The sequence below is a fragment of the Delphinus delphis genome, chromosome 12, assembly GCF_949987515.2.
Source record: "Delphinus delphis chromosome 12, mDelDel1.2, whole genome shotgun sequence".
In the NCBI taxonomy this organism is placed as follows: Eukaryota; Metazoa; Chordata; class Mammalia; order Artiodactyla; family Delphinidae; genus Delphinus; species Delphinus delphis.
The window spans coordinates 21,462,187-21,475,503 of record NC_082694.2 but is presented as its reverse complement, the minus strand read 5'-3'; the positions used below and the strand labels follow the sequence as shown (position 1 = coordinate 21,475,503).

Here is a 13,317-nt window from a genome sequence, read left to right as displayed (position 1 = left end):
GTCCATCTCCCTAGATTCTGCTGCTGCCTGGCTTGCCTTCCGTTACCACACAGCTGGGTAAGTGTACTGAAAGCGCAGACAGAAAGCGAGGAAGTCCTGAGGTTTCATTTTCCCTCCAAACAGTATTAACCACTGTAAAGAGTCTCCTTGGAGTTTAGTACAAGAGCATCTCTTTTGGAGGACAAGAACTGAACTTGAATCCTGGGTCTACAAATGAGGAATCCTGGGCAAATTACTTAACATTATTGAATCTCAATTTCCTCATTTCCAAAATAAAGATAATCATAACTGTCTCTCAGGATTGCTGTGAACAGCAAATGAGGAGAGCAGTAGTCTAAAATGGTTAGCCCAGCGCTTGGCACTTAGGTGTCTGGACTATGTTACCTCCTTTTGCTTCTCTGTAATTACCTTTTTTTCAGACTTATTTATGAATGACTTTGGAAATTTTTCTCAATAATCAAACATTTAAAAGATGAAAGTTTGTCACTATTCAGACTCTGAAAACACTTCTAAATGAGATCAAACATTTGTTAGTAATGACAATTTCAATTCAGTAAGTTGCCAATTGAGATATTTAGATGTCTACTTCTGTTTGCTTTGTTAAAAAAAATCAACCACATTTACCTGTGTTGGGGAGGAGAGGAATTAAATAGAAGGAGGTAAAGGGGATTTTATGGGAGATGGACATTTTCTCTATTTAATATTTTGTTTTGGGTGGTGGTTACACCAGTGTATACAATTTTTAAAACTAAACATACTAAATATATCTGTGCTTTTTATTTAACAAACAAATAAACTGAGGTATAATATACCTCGGTTTAAAAAAGTACCCACATTACTTTATATAGTATTTTAAAAGGTTATATCTTCTACTTTATTCCATCTAAGAGTCCAGAACAAGAATCTCATTATTTTGTTAGTCAAGGCTCATATATTTATTTATGTATTGTTTATAAGACCAGGTATTAGTATATCTGAGATTAAATTTATGGGGTGTGCATGCTCATTGATAGACGATATCATTCATTTTTAGTGTTTGCTTTTCTCTCATTTTTGAAACCTACAACTTCACTAGGCATTGAGCCTGTTGTAAAATATGTGGGTGAGTTATTTATAGAGTTTAAATTAAAAACCTTATGCATTTAAACTTGGTATTAAAATAACATATTATTTCATTCATAAATGAAGAAGTTCAGAGATTTCCTTGTTTTCTGAAATGGAGTTATGCATTATTTAGGAAATATGTCTACTAAAAACTTTAAAGCATAACTTCCACTTTAATTTAAATTTATTTTACTTAAGTTTACCCATTTGAAAATGTGAGTATACAAGTTTACGGCCATGTTCTTCACGTTGGTTTTACATTTTAAGCTTTCCGAGTTCATGATTTTCCTCTTTGATCTTAGTGCATTTCAAATGTTCCTGTGAGAACCATAGTTCAGTTGCTTAAGGCATGTGTTTTACATAATGTTAAGATGTTAGGATCACCTGTAAGTTCTTATAATTGGACTCCATTGTATTATGATTGCTTACCACCCCAAGTAGTTTCAGAATGTTTAATGCTTCATTCTTTGAAGGAATGATGCATTTTTAGTTTAATTTCACTTATTTGTTTTCAGATAAAATTTTCCAATATTACATTAAATGGTATTTAATGACATCAAAATCTACTTAGGGATTTTAAAAATATATATTTATTTAGATGAGTTTTGTAAAAATATTGATTCATATAAAAAGACATAGCTTTCATTTAGAAATGTTATTTTAGGTCATTTGGCAGTGATATGACAAGGTACTAGAAAGTCACTGACATTTGCCCTTTCAAACTGTAGGAAGACTATTACAAATTATTTCAGGCTTGAAGAAGTTACAAAAAATATATATAATATTTTGATTAGCAGAAGTACCTTCATCCTTTCTAAATCATTTATTATAGATAGCTTAAAATTTATTTTAAACCATTAATTAATTTGGTGCTTTAAAATACACTGACTTTTCCCCTGTGATTTTGAAATCCAATTAGGTCAGGTATATAAAGGTAGGTGGTGTTTTAAGGTGTTACCAGTTTAATAGTGCTGGCACTCTGCATGTGATTATGACGGTTTTGCTTCATGCAGTCACTCTGAGCTGAATACATTTGCTATTCTAAAAATGAGAGAATCTAAGTTTAATTCTGTCCCTCTGTTTAGGAAGGTGATATTGTGTCCTTTTTATCCGATACTTTAATGTAAAATTTTATAAATTCATTTGATAAATGTAAGTGGAAAATGTTTGAATAGATTATTTAGATGATACTTGGGTATACTAACATCATCACTGCCTTTAATCAGGTGTGGTCATTGAGGTGTGAATAGCTGGCATGTAGATATCCTCATGTGGACTAGTGGGCCCAGACAGTACAACAACTGAATGGAAATTGTAAATGAGTGAAAAGTACCCCAACACTCAGTAGCTCCATAGCTAGAAGTACATGTTTCACTACGTATTTTGCTTTTAAATTTTCTGTTTAGATATTTTGGTCTTTTTTCTATTAGGTCATTTGTCTTTTTCTTATTAATATGTGGCCTTTCATTATATTTTCAAGATAATATTCCTTTGTTGGTTGTATAAAGTTCAACTGTTTTCTGCCATTTTTTATTTAATGGAGACTTTTGATGCTGCTACTTTTGAGAGAAATAATTTATCATTGTTTTAACTTGCATTTTGTGGGTTTCCTTTTTAGTGGAAGGCATCTTGCTTAGGAATTCTTTTCTAATCTTAAGGACAGAAAATATTTTCCGATATTTTCTTTTCAGTTTAAACATTTTTTCATTGTATTTTCTTTTTAGTTTAAACATTTTTTCATTTTATACTCAAATCTATCATTTGTCTGGAATATATTTTTAAGTATGAGTCAGGTAGGAATCTAATTATGTTTTTCATTGTGTGGATGAATACAATTTCCCCAGTAGCATTTGTAGTCTGTTTTTATGTTTTTTTTCTTGTATAAATTTATTTTATTTTTACTTGTCTTTGGCTATGTTGGGTCTTTGTTGCTCTGTGTGGGCTTTCTCTAGTTGCGGCGAGCGGGGGCTACTCTTCGTTGTAGTGTGTGGGCTTCTCATTGTGGTGGCTTCTCTTGTTGCAGAGCACGGGCTCTAGACGTGTGGGCTTCAGTAGTTGTGGCGTGCAGGCTCAGTAGTTGTGGCTCACGGGCTCTAGAGTGCAGGCTCAGTAGTTGTGGTGCACAGGCTTAGTTGCTCTGCGGCATGCGGGCTCTTCCCGGACCAGGGCTTGAACCCATGTCCCCTGCATGGGCAGGTGGATTCTTAACCACTGCACTACCAGGGAAGCCCATGTAGTCTCTTTTTGCAAGCTCATCTGCCATGTACCCTCTGTCCACATTGACTTTCCATGTAACATAGATCTGCTCCTGGACTCTCTCTTCTGTCCTGGTCTGTTGGACAATTTCTAAGTCAGTATATTTTACCATTATTGCTGATTTGTAATAAGCCTTAATATCTAGCCAGATAAGTATCGTATCTAATTTTCCACATGGTGCATATTTTCCTTTCTTTCAGTCTTTTTGTATTTTAATATGTTGTCTGTTAAATGGTATATAACTGTATATTTAAGAGCCACACTGGCTATCTCTGCTTTTTTTTGGGCACATTCTCTTTTTTTATTACTTTTATTTTATATTGGATTATAGTTGATTAACAATGTTGTGTTACTTTCAGGTATACAGCAGAGTGATTCGGTTATACATATACATGTATCTGCTCTTTCTCAAATTGTTTTTCCCTTTAGGTTATAACAATATTTAGCAGAGTTCCCTGTGCTGTACAGTGAGTCCTTGTTGGTTATCTACTTGAAATATAGTAGTGTGTATATGTCAATCCCAAACTTCCAATTTTTTTATCTCTGCTTTTTAATAATTTATTGTAGCCTACCTTCATTTTGCTTAGGATTCCTGCCATATTTGACATTACTACTAATAGCATACATTGTACATTTTTTATTTGATTCTGTCTTTTTGAATTTTTACCCTACTTTTTATTTTCTTCTTAGAATTCTCTTCATTTTGTAATCATGTATCAGACCAGGTTCTAAACCATATGTAGTAATGCTGGTATATCTTGAGGCCCTGGATCTCCCTCACGACCACAGAAATTCACTGTTTTTTCAGGGTCTTATTAAAGATTTAATCCTGTGTTTAAAGGTGCCTACAGGGCCCATTAGACATCTGAACTCTTCCACCAGTGGGCCACTTTAATATAATCTTTATTCAATCCTCCTTTTGTCATCAAATTAAATATTTTTATTGCCTTGGCTTTTTTTTTTTTTTGCGGTACACAGGCCTCTCACTGTTGTGGCCTCTCCTGTTGTGGAGCACAGGATCCGGACGCGCAGGCTCAGCGTCTATGGCTCACAGGCCTAGCCGCTCCGTGGCATGTGGGATCCTCCCAGACCGGGGCATGAACCTCCATCCCCTGATCGGCAGGCGGACTCTCAACCACTGCACCACCAGGGAAGACCCTGCCTTGGCTTTTAAAATAGACAGCGTGTTTGTTTGGGGGAGAAATCAGGAGAATATAGTTTAGCCTCCAAATCTTTGGCTATTCTTCAGCACAAAGGAAAGATATTTCTTCTGAACAAAGCTCCCACAAGCTTGTGGGCCATCTGATACTGAAGACAGAAAATTTAATGGCAAATGCTTGGCTCTCAGATGTTATTACAAAAGTTACCACTATTTCAGGAAAGGCAAGTAGGTCTGAATTGGAGCTTTGGTCAAGAAATGCCCATTGTAGCAACCCCGACTCCTGATTAGATTTTAGAAATCCATGTTTTTTAGGATCTGCTTCTTTTTTTTTTTCTTTTTTAATTGGGTTGTTCATTTTGATATTGAGTTGTATGAGCTGTTTGTGTATTTTAGAAATTAAGCCCTTGTCCGTCGCGTTGTTTGCAAATGTTTTCTCCCAGTCCACAGGTTGTCTTTTCATTTTGTTTAGGGTTTCCTTTGCTGTGCAAAAACTTGTAAGTTTGATTAGGTCTCATTTATTTTTGCTCTTATTTCTTTTGCTTTGGGAGACTGATCTAAGAAAATATTACAATGATTTATGTCTGAGAATGTTTTGCCTATGTTAACTTCTAGGAGCTTTTTGGTCTCATGTCTTATACTTAAGTCTTTAATCCATTTTGAGTTTATTTTTGTGTATGGTGTGAGGGTGTGTTCTAACTTCATTGATTTACATGCAGCTGTCCAGTTAGGATCTGCTTTTTGAAGGTGTAGACATTTCAGAAATTCACCAGTTCCTCTGTCACCTTTTTCGAGATATTCATGAAATATTTTTATCTTATCTTTGAGTTTGTCAAATTCTAATATCCAGAACTGTGCCTGGCTCCCAGGAGTCATTAAATAAATGTATGTTGGGAAAGTAAAAAGGGATGTGGGATGGAATCCTGACTGGAAGACAGCTAAGTGACAAAAATTAGGCAGAAATGAAAATTGTTTCACCCTCCCACCTGTAGAGGGAGAAAAATACCACAATGATAATGGAATTTTATATACAATGACTTTGGCAGTTTCCCAGTGCTGTTAATTTTAGGAAGACACACCTAATTTAATTTTTGGCTGCTGTTCCTCTCATAGAAGAAACTGATTTATTACACTTGAAAACTGATGTTTTGATTTTCAAGAATGCCAGAGGGATTGAATACTGGCAGCTGTGAAATATCTTTCCATGCCAGTTCGTGAGAATCTTAGTGGGCAGTGGATTTAGTGATGATTTCAATGTTTCAAGAAAGCTAGTGGCAGCTGTACCTTTATGTAGCATACATATGAGAATCAACTAAAGCAACAGTCTTCTTTGTGTTTGCATGAAATTTTGTAAGGTCAGCCTGGTGATGCTTAACATTTTCGGTGATCAGAAGTCTGGAATTGACCATAATCACCTATGCCTTTGAATACTTTTTAAAGAGTAATAATTTGGTAAGGAACGCAGGTTGGTTAATGGCTTCTTTATGGTTCTTGTTGGTGAGAAGGTTTGGAAAAAATTCAGTGATTGAAATGGCCCCACTATCCACTGCCTTGTTACCTGCTCTCAGTATTACCAGGTGCTTGATGCATGCAGCCCAGGCAAGAATGTCTGAAAGGTTATATTGGGCAAGCAGAAATTTAATTCAGATTCTGATGTTGTAGTATCAAAAGGTATGACAAGCAGAGTAATGGTCCCTCAAAGTTGTCCACTGTCTGATCCCCAGAACCTGTGAATATGTTCTCTTTCATGACAAAGGGGATGTTGCAGATGTGATTAAGGTTAGAGACCATGAACTGGGGAAGTAATCCTGGATTATATGGGTGGCTTAGAAAATGGAGAAAAGGAGCTGTGAACCAAGGGATGTAGTGGCATCTAAAGCTGGGAATGGGCCTCAGCTGATTGCCAGCAAGAAACTGCAGATAGTTCTACAACCTCTAAGGACTGAATTCAGGGAAAACCCTCAACAAACAGAGAAACAGATTCTTCTCTAGAGCCTCTGGAAAAGATGCAACTCTGCTGACACCTTGATTTTTGTCTGCTGAGACTCATTCTGGACTTCTGACGTACAGTACTTTAAGGTTATAAATTTGTGTTTGCTTAACCTACTAAATTTGTAGTAATCTGTTATAGCAGTGATAGAAAATTAATACAAAGGGTAACTGATTTTTCCCTTTAAAATGGTCATGGATACAAAGGAGAAATCTAATAAAATTTATGAAGACATTTCATTCTTAAATATAACATTTTTCTTATCTGAAGAAGAACAAAGTGTTGGCTAATTTATGTAATCTGAATTAAATAATATTTTCCTAGAGTGTATTTCCTGATGAGTAGGTAATAAGTATGAGGAAAAAAGTCATAACCCTCCATTCAAATAAGAATTCATTTATAATTTTGAGTTTTGGTGCTGAGTGATTTGATTTTATCATTGTGTTCCCTTTTCAGTGAAAAAGGAGCTGTATTTAACTTCCCAAAATGTTAGTTGATTAACTTTTTTGGCCGCTAAAAGCAAACTGCTATTAGGATCACCCCAAATTATTCCCTAGATCAACGTGTCTTGGCTAAACTTTCATGTGTAAATCAAATCCCTCCATAATCTTGTTTTTAAATATTCCTCTTGGAGATGTACCTCAGAGAAGGATCACACGTACAACCCTGTGTTATTTTTAACTTCCTGTCGGTGGAGACAAATCCAGAAAGAGAAACATTAGTCTTTGCTATGACTTTGATTTTGCTAGATTTTAGAGTTTATACTTTTTCCCAAGGATAAAAAAGACAGGGAGAAGTAAAAGTCCACGGGTTGACAAATTCTTTGCCATTTCCCATTTTTTTCAGCTGACAGTGATTAGCCGTACCTATACAAAAACATCTTACTAAATATTCATGAGTCTGTTCAGGATAGTTTTATGGTATACTACACTTCTTCGTTTCAGTAATAGAAAACGCAGATGGGAAAATGGAATTGAAGGTATGCATATGAAACTGAAAAGGAACCAGTGAAGTAAATCAGTTTTATCACTTACTAAATCATTCTCCTGGCAAAAAACAGTAGTAGTTCAAATGGATTTACCTTATTCCAAATTATATGCGAAATTAACTTTCACGTTTTGTTTCTTCCATAATCTAACTAGGCCTGTTGTTACAGTTTAGAGAATTGCAGATGGTATGGTTTTTCTACTTTAGTGTGAAATCACAGAATTAAAAAAATGATGAACATGAAGATATATAGCTGAATGTGTCAACATGATAACTGATTTAAGAGAAATAATATGGACAGATTATAAGCAGACCTTGTAACCTATATTATGACTTAGAAGTGGTTAAGAATGTAGGCTGAGCCTGCTTGAATCTTACTGGTTACTTCATATTGGGACAATTTTTAAACTTTAGAGGATCTCAGTCTTCTCATGTATAAAAGGGGGATTATAATTGTACTTAGGTTTGCAATGAGCATTAAATGTGTTAACCTGTAAAGTAGTTAAAACATTGCCAGACACGGGATAAATGCTCAACACATGTTTGCTATTATTTTAATCTTTAATTATAAACATTTTCAAATATACACAAAATAGAGTTGCTTATATGACTAGCTTGTTTCTTTTTTATAATGAACTGTCATATATTCCTCACCTGGGTGCTAGAATTATACAAATGTTGCCAGTTTTTAAATGTGTCTCTTACGTTTTTGTCTGGATGTTATAAAGCATGTCATTTTACCCCTAAACGCTATTCTTAAAAATATAAAATATGGGCATTAAAAGAACATAACCATTTTGTCATTGTTCCATCTAGCAAAATGTAAAATAATTTATTGGTTTCAGCTAATATTCAGGCCACAATTAGGTATTCCAGTTTGCTTTAAAAATATTTTTTCATAGTTATTTGTGTGAATCAGAATTCAAACAAATTCCGTATATTGCATTTGTTGTTATGTTTCCTAGACCCTTCTCCCTTTCTCTCTCTCTCGCTGTCTTTTAAAGTTCAGGTTTATTGAGATGTAATTCATATTCAGCAAATTTTACTACTTTTAGGTGTGCAATCCTATGGATTTTGACAAATCTATCTATTTGTGTAACCACCAGCATAATCAAGAAGTTCTTTCGTGCGCCTTTTAGTCTATTCCCTCCCTGTTACCACAGTTCCTTGAAACAACAGATATTTTTATCTGTCCCCATAGTTTTTTCTTTTCCAGAGTATCCTATAAGTGGAATCATGCAGTGTCTAACCTTTTAAGTCTAGCTTCTTTCACTTAGCATAATTATTCTGAAATTGGTCTTGTTGTTCCCTTTATCATAGCTTGTACCTTTTTCATTGCTGAGCACTATTCCATCATATGGATAATGGTTGTTGCCACAGTTTGTTTATCCAGTCACAAGTGGATGGACATTTGGAATGTTTGTCATTTGGGTTATTTTGGGTGATTATGAATAAATCTTAATATAAACATTCACAGTAGGTTTTGTGTGGATATATGTCTTTTCTTTGGGGTAAATGTCCAGGAGTATCTATCTAGGTTTGCTGGGTCACATGGTAAATGCACGTTTAACTTCTTACAGCACTGCAAACTGTTTTCCAGAGTGGCTGTACCATTTTGCATTTCCAAAGCAATATACGAGAATTCTGTTTGCTCCACATTTTAGTCAATGCTTATTATTTTCAGTATTTTTTTATTATTATTTGACCATTCAAAAAGGTATAAAGTGATGCCTCATTGTAGTTTTAATTTGCATTTCCTGATTACTAATGACCTTGAGAATCTAAATGTGCCTGTTTTTCTGACCCCTCTTTTAGTCAAGACCAGGCTGTCTCCCACACATTTATTTATTTATTTATTTTCGATTCAATTGTTTGGTTGAGGAAACTGAAAATCTTGTTTCTTCTTCATTTGTTGTTTAACATGATCCCCTATCCTTCATCATTCTTATAAGCAGAAAATTAGCTTCTAAATTAGGTTTCGGATATATGTTTTTGATAGAATGCTTCATAGACCATCTGTTTCATATTGTATCACTTCTGAAGGCACCTAACATCTGATTGACACTGGGTTCAGATGCTGCCAGTGTTATCCCTTCATTCTAAAGATGACCATCAAGACTTGCATGGTGGCACAGTGGTTAAGAATCTGTTTGCCAATGCAGGGGACACGGGCTCGAGCCCTGGTCCTGGAAGATCCCACGTGCCGTGGAGCAACTAAGCCCCTGTGCCACAACTACTGAGCCTGTGCTCTAGAGCCTGGGGGCCACAACTACTGCAGCCCGCCCACGTAGAGCCCATGCTCCACAACAAGAGAAGCCACCAAAATGAGAAGCCCGTGCACCGCAACGAAGAGTAGCCCCCACTCACTGCAACTAGAGAAAGCCCGTGCACAACAATGAAGACCCAACACAGCCAAAAATAAATAAATACATAATAAATAAATAAAGATTCTCATCAACTGTTCATCTAATAGTTTCATCCATTTACCTTTTCCTGAATCAGTTATCTTGTTAGGTGTTACAAACAGGAGTTATATATTCTAATTTTCCCCTTTCTCTGTATTTATCGGTTGGTTTTCTTCTGTAAACGAAGAGTTTTCCTCACTAGGGCTACCCAGTTACCTTAGAGTTTATTTAGAAAAGTTGGAATTGATAACTTTTAGAGGAAGGAGTTAGTTTCCTTGAAATTTCCAGTGATAATTAATGGGTGATGGTCATGGTAGGAGTGAATTTTTTTCTTCCTTGTTGTTGTCTTTATCATTGCATGTCATTATGAATTCATGATTTTTGTATATTCAGTGTGTTTCAGTCGATTTCAGTGATTCCTGCTTAGTTCAAATTCAGGTTATATTAATGAGGTAAAAAAGAAAAGCAAAATGTAGAAGTCTGTAGATTTTTATACGTACTTGGATCTGATTCCTGGACGTTTTTTATGGTTATTTGATTTGTATATAATGCATGCACCAATCTCACAGTCATGAAATTATCTAGCTCCAGAAAAAGAAAAATAACAATAACCTGGTAGTATTTCGTGGGGATTGATATAAATTAATAAATTAGGAAGGACTGACATTGTTATGATACCAGGTATTTCTATCCAAGAACACCATTTCTTTTCTTTCAAGTATGTTTTTTGATCTTTCAGGAGTGTTTAAATATTTTCTTCATGCAAGTTTTTCACATTTCTAAGTAGTTTGTCTTTTTGTTGCTGTTTTAAGTCATGTCTTTTGTTCCATTAGATTTTAAAATTGTGTATTTTTATTTGTATGTATGAAGGCTACTGGTATCTTTTATTGTTTGCAGTAGTTTTTCACTTGGCTTTCAAGGCATTTATTTGTAGTGTGAGATAATCCTACCTTTTCTTTTCTAATTCTCATGTGTCCAATTGTTTTGTTTTAAGTGTGTTGGATTACACTTCCTAGGCAACGTTAAGTAAATAGTGGTGGCAATAGTGCACATACATTTCTTATTCCTGAGTTTACTGTCAATATTTCTTGCCTTTCCCCACTAAGGCAGAGTTGGCTTTTATTGTTACATGACTGTAATATGTAAAGAATGGGAATATGAGACTGGTTTTAATACATGATACTTTGTCTCAGAGCTGGCTGGCAACTGCAAATGGCATTTTAATGAGAAAATGTGTCAGTGATGTGACACATCACTTTCCCCACATCATTTTCCCTTTTAATTCCTGGTGCAGCAGGGAATGCACTTGCACAGCTGGGCATGCTTGCTGACCTGACTTGCTCTCTGTGCTGGCTACAGCTGCCTCTCACCCCCACTGTGCCCCTATTGTGTCAGGCAACAGGTCTAAACAGGCCTCTGGAGTCAATCCTCATTTTCCCCTCCTCTTAGCCTACATTCTGTTTTTCTTTCCCTAAAAGAGACTCAGAAAATAGTGTATTTAAGTGTATTGTGCCTAAAACTCGTTCGAAAACACATCCTTCATTTTTAGAATAAAACAACCTCCTAGGGCTTCCCTGGTGGCGCAGTGGTTGAGAGTCCGCCTGCCGATGCAGGGGACACGGGTTCATGCCCTGGTCTGGGAAGATCCCACATGCCGCAGAGCGGCTGGGCCAGTGAGCCATGGCCACTGAGCCTGCACGTCCGCAGCCTGTGCTCCGCAACGGGAGAGACTACAACAGTGAGAGGCCCGCATACCGCAAAAAAAAAAAAAAAAAAAAAAAAAGTAAAATAAAACAACCCCCTAGAGGAAAATGGAACTCCTGAAGTGGTCGTTGGCCCCTTGGGCATCTGATGCCCCCATTTTCTCACTTGTTATTGGCATGAGTGCTGAGGACGCTGTAGCTCTCTGCACATCACTGCTCTGCTGTCTGCTTCTCTGCTGTGTAGTAAATCTTCAAATATTACCAAACTGTCAAGAGTATAGCATTCTTCTGATTATTTTCTGTCAAGAACATCACCTCCTAAAACCATGGCCTCCCTTCTTAGTTATTATTGTCAGCGCTGTCAGCTTTGCGGTCGGATGTGTCCTATTTTGGAGTCTGGCCTCCTGCTTCTTATTCCCCTATTCAGCCTCTGGCAGGCTCCCTATTTTTTCACTGTATAACATAAAAGTGTTTTATCCCTTTTTTTCAAAGTTTATAGTTTTTCTTTTCCACAAAGCCTTCCTTTTCTTTTAGTTTAGGGTTTTTTTTCCCAGCACTTACCTTTTCTGTTGTTACTTTTGTTTTTAATTTAAAATGAAAGTTCACTTGGAGAAGCCTTTATTATCTTCTTCATCTTTTGTAATTTCACTTCTTACCACTAAATTATTGTAAGAGCAGATCTTTAGCTTTGGGTTGAGCTTTCTAGTTAAGATATATTTGCATTTATTTTAGCATTTTTATATTTTTTAATCAGAAAATCGATCTTGAGTTCCTGCTGTTCTCAGTTATCTTGCAGCTAAATGAAATCTTTGAAGTTGATAATCCTTTCTAGAAATTGATAAAAATATAGCCTCTTATAGAATGGTAAAATGTGTTTTCTGATAGGTATATGGATCTTATACAATAAGTAATTGTACAGAAAATGTACTGAGAAAAATGTTGTATAATTACCCTGAAAGGAAAAGAGACGGTAAGCACCACCCATTCAACGAGTTTTTAGAGTTTCCTGTGCTATGGACCACTCTGCACAAGGCTTGAAGGCTCTTGGGGCAACAGTAAAGACGGACACATGGAATCCTGGAAAGCAATATTGGTACTTGCATAAGTACCATATGAGAGGTACAGAGGAAAACATATAGTCAGGGAGATAGAAGACCTTTTAGCCTTTGATGATTCAGATAAATTAATGAAGAGATTATGAACAGAGGAAAATAATAGTACTTTCCTCATAGGGTATTGGAGGGTTCAGTGGGCGGTGGGTCAAAGGGCTGAGCAAAAGGATAGCACATAGTAATAGCTCAATCATTTGAGCAGTCAGTATTACTAATAATGATCAGAGGGTTTGAAATATTCCTAATTCTGTGTTATGAGCTGTACCTTTTAAACTGTTAGCTGGGAGGAAGGACATTCTATCCCGAAAATTGAGGCATCTCAGCAGGCCACATGCCTGAGTAGAAGGCCATTACTTTTTTCCAGAGTGAGCCAAGGCCGTGCCTCCAGGAAGCCAAGACTACTCTTCGAAAGTAGTTTTAGGTCTGTGCCACTGCTTAGAATGGTGATGAGAGAGTTAGTGTTTTGAGTAATAAAATATACATTATATAATTTGAACCTGGAAAATGATTTGTCTTTTTTATTTTAAAAGAAATAATTTCTCAGTTTTCCTCATCACAGTATCCATTGGCTTATAAATTAGAAGTGTGTGTGTTTTGTGTC

At 36.0% G+C, this 13,317-nt stretch overlaps 1 protein-coding gene across 2 annotated transcripts in view; it reads left to right on the top strand.

The window, feature by feature from the left end:
- CTNNA2 (catenin alpha 2) overlaps positions 1 to 13,317 on the top strand; it is a 1,196,494-nt gene that overhangs the window by 62,801 nt on the left and 1,120,376 nt on the right. The window lies entirely within an intron of this gene.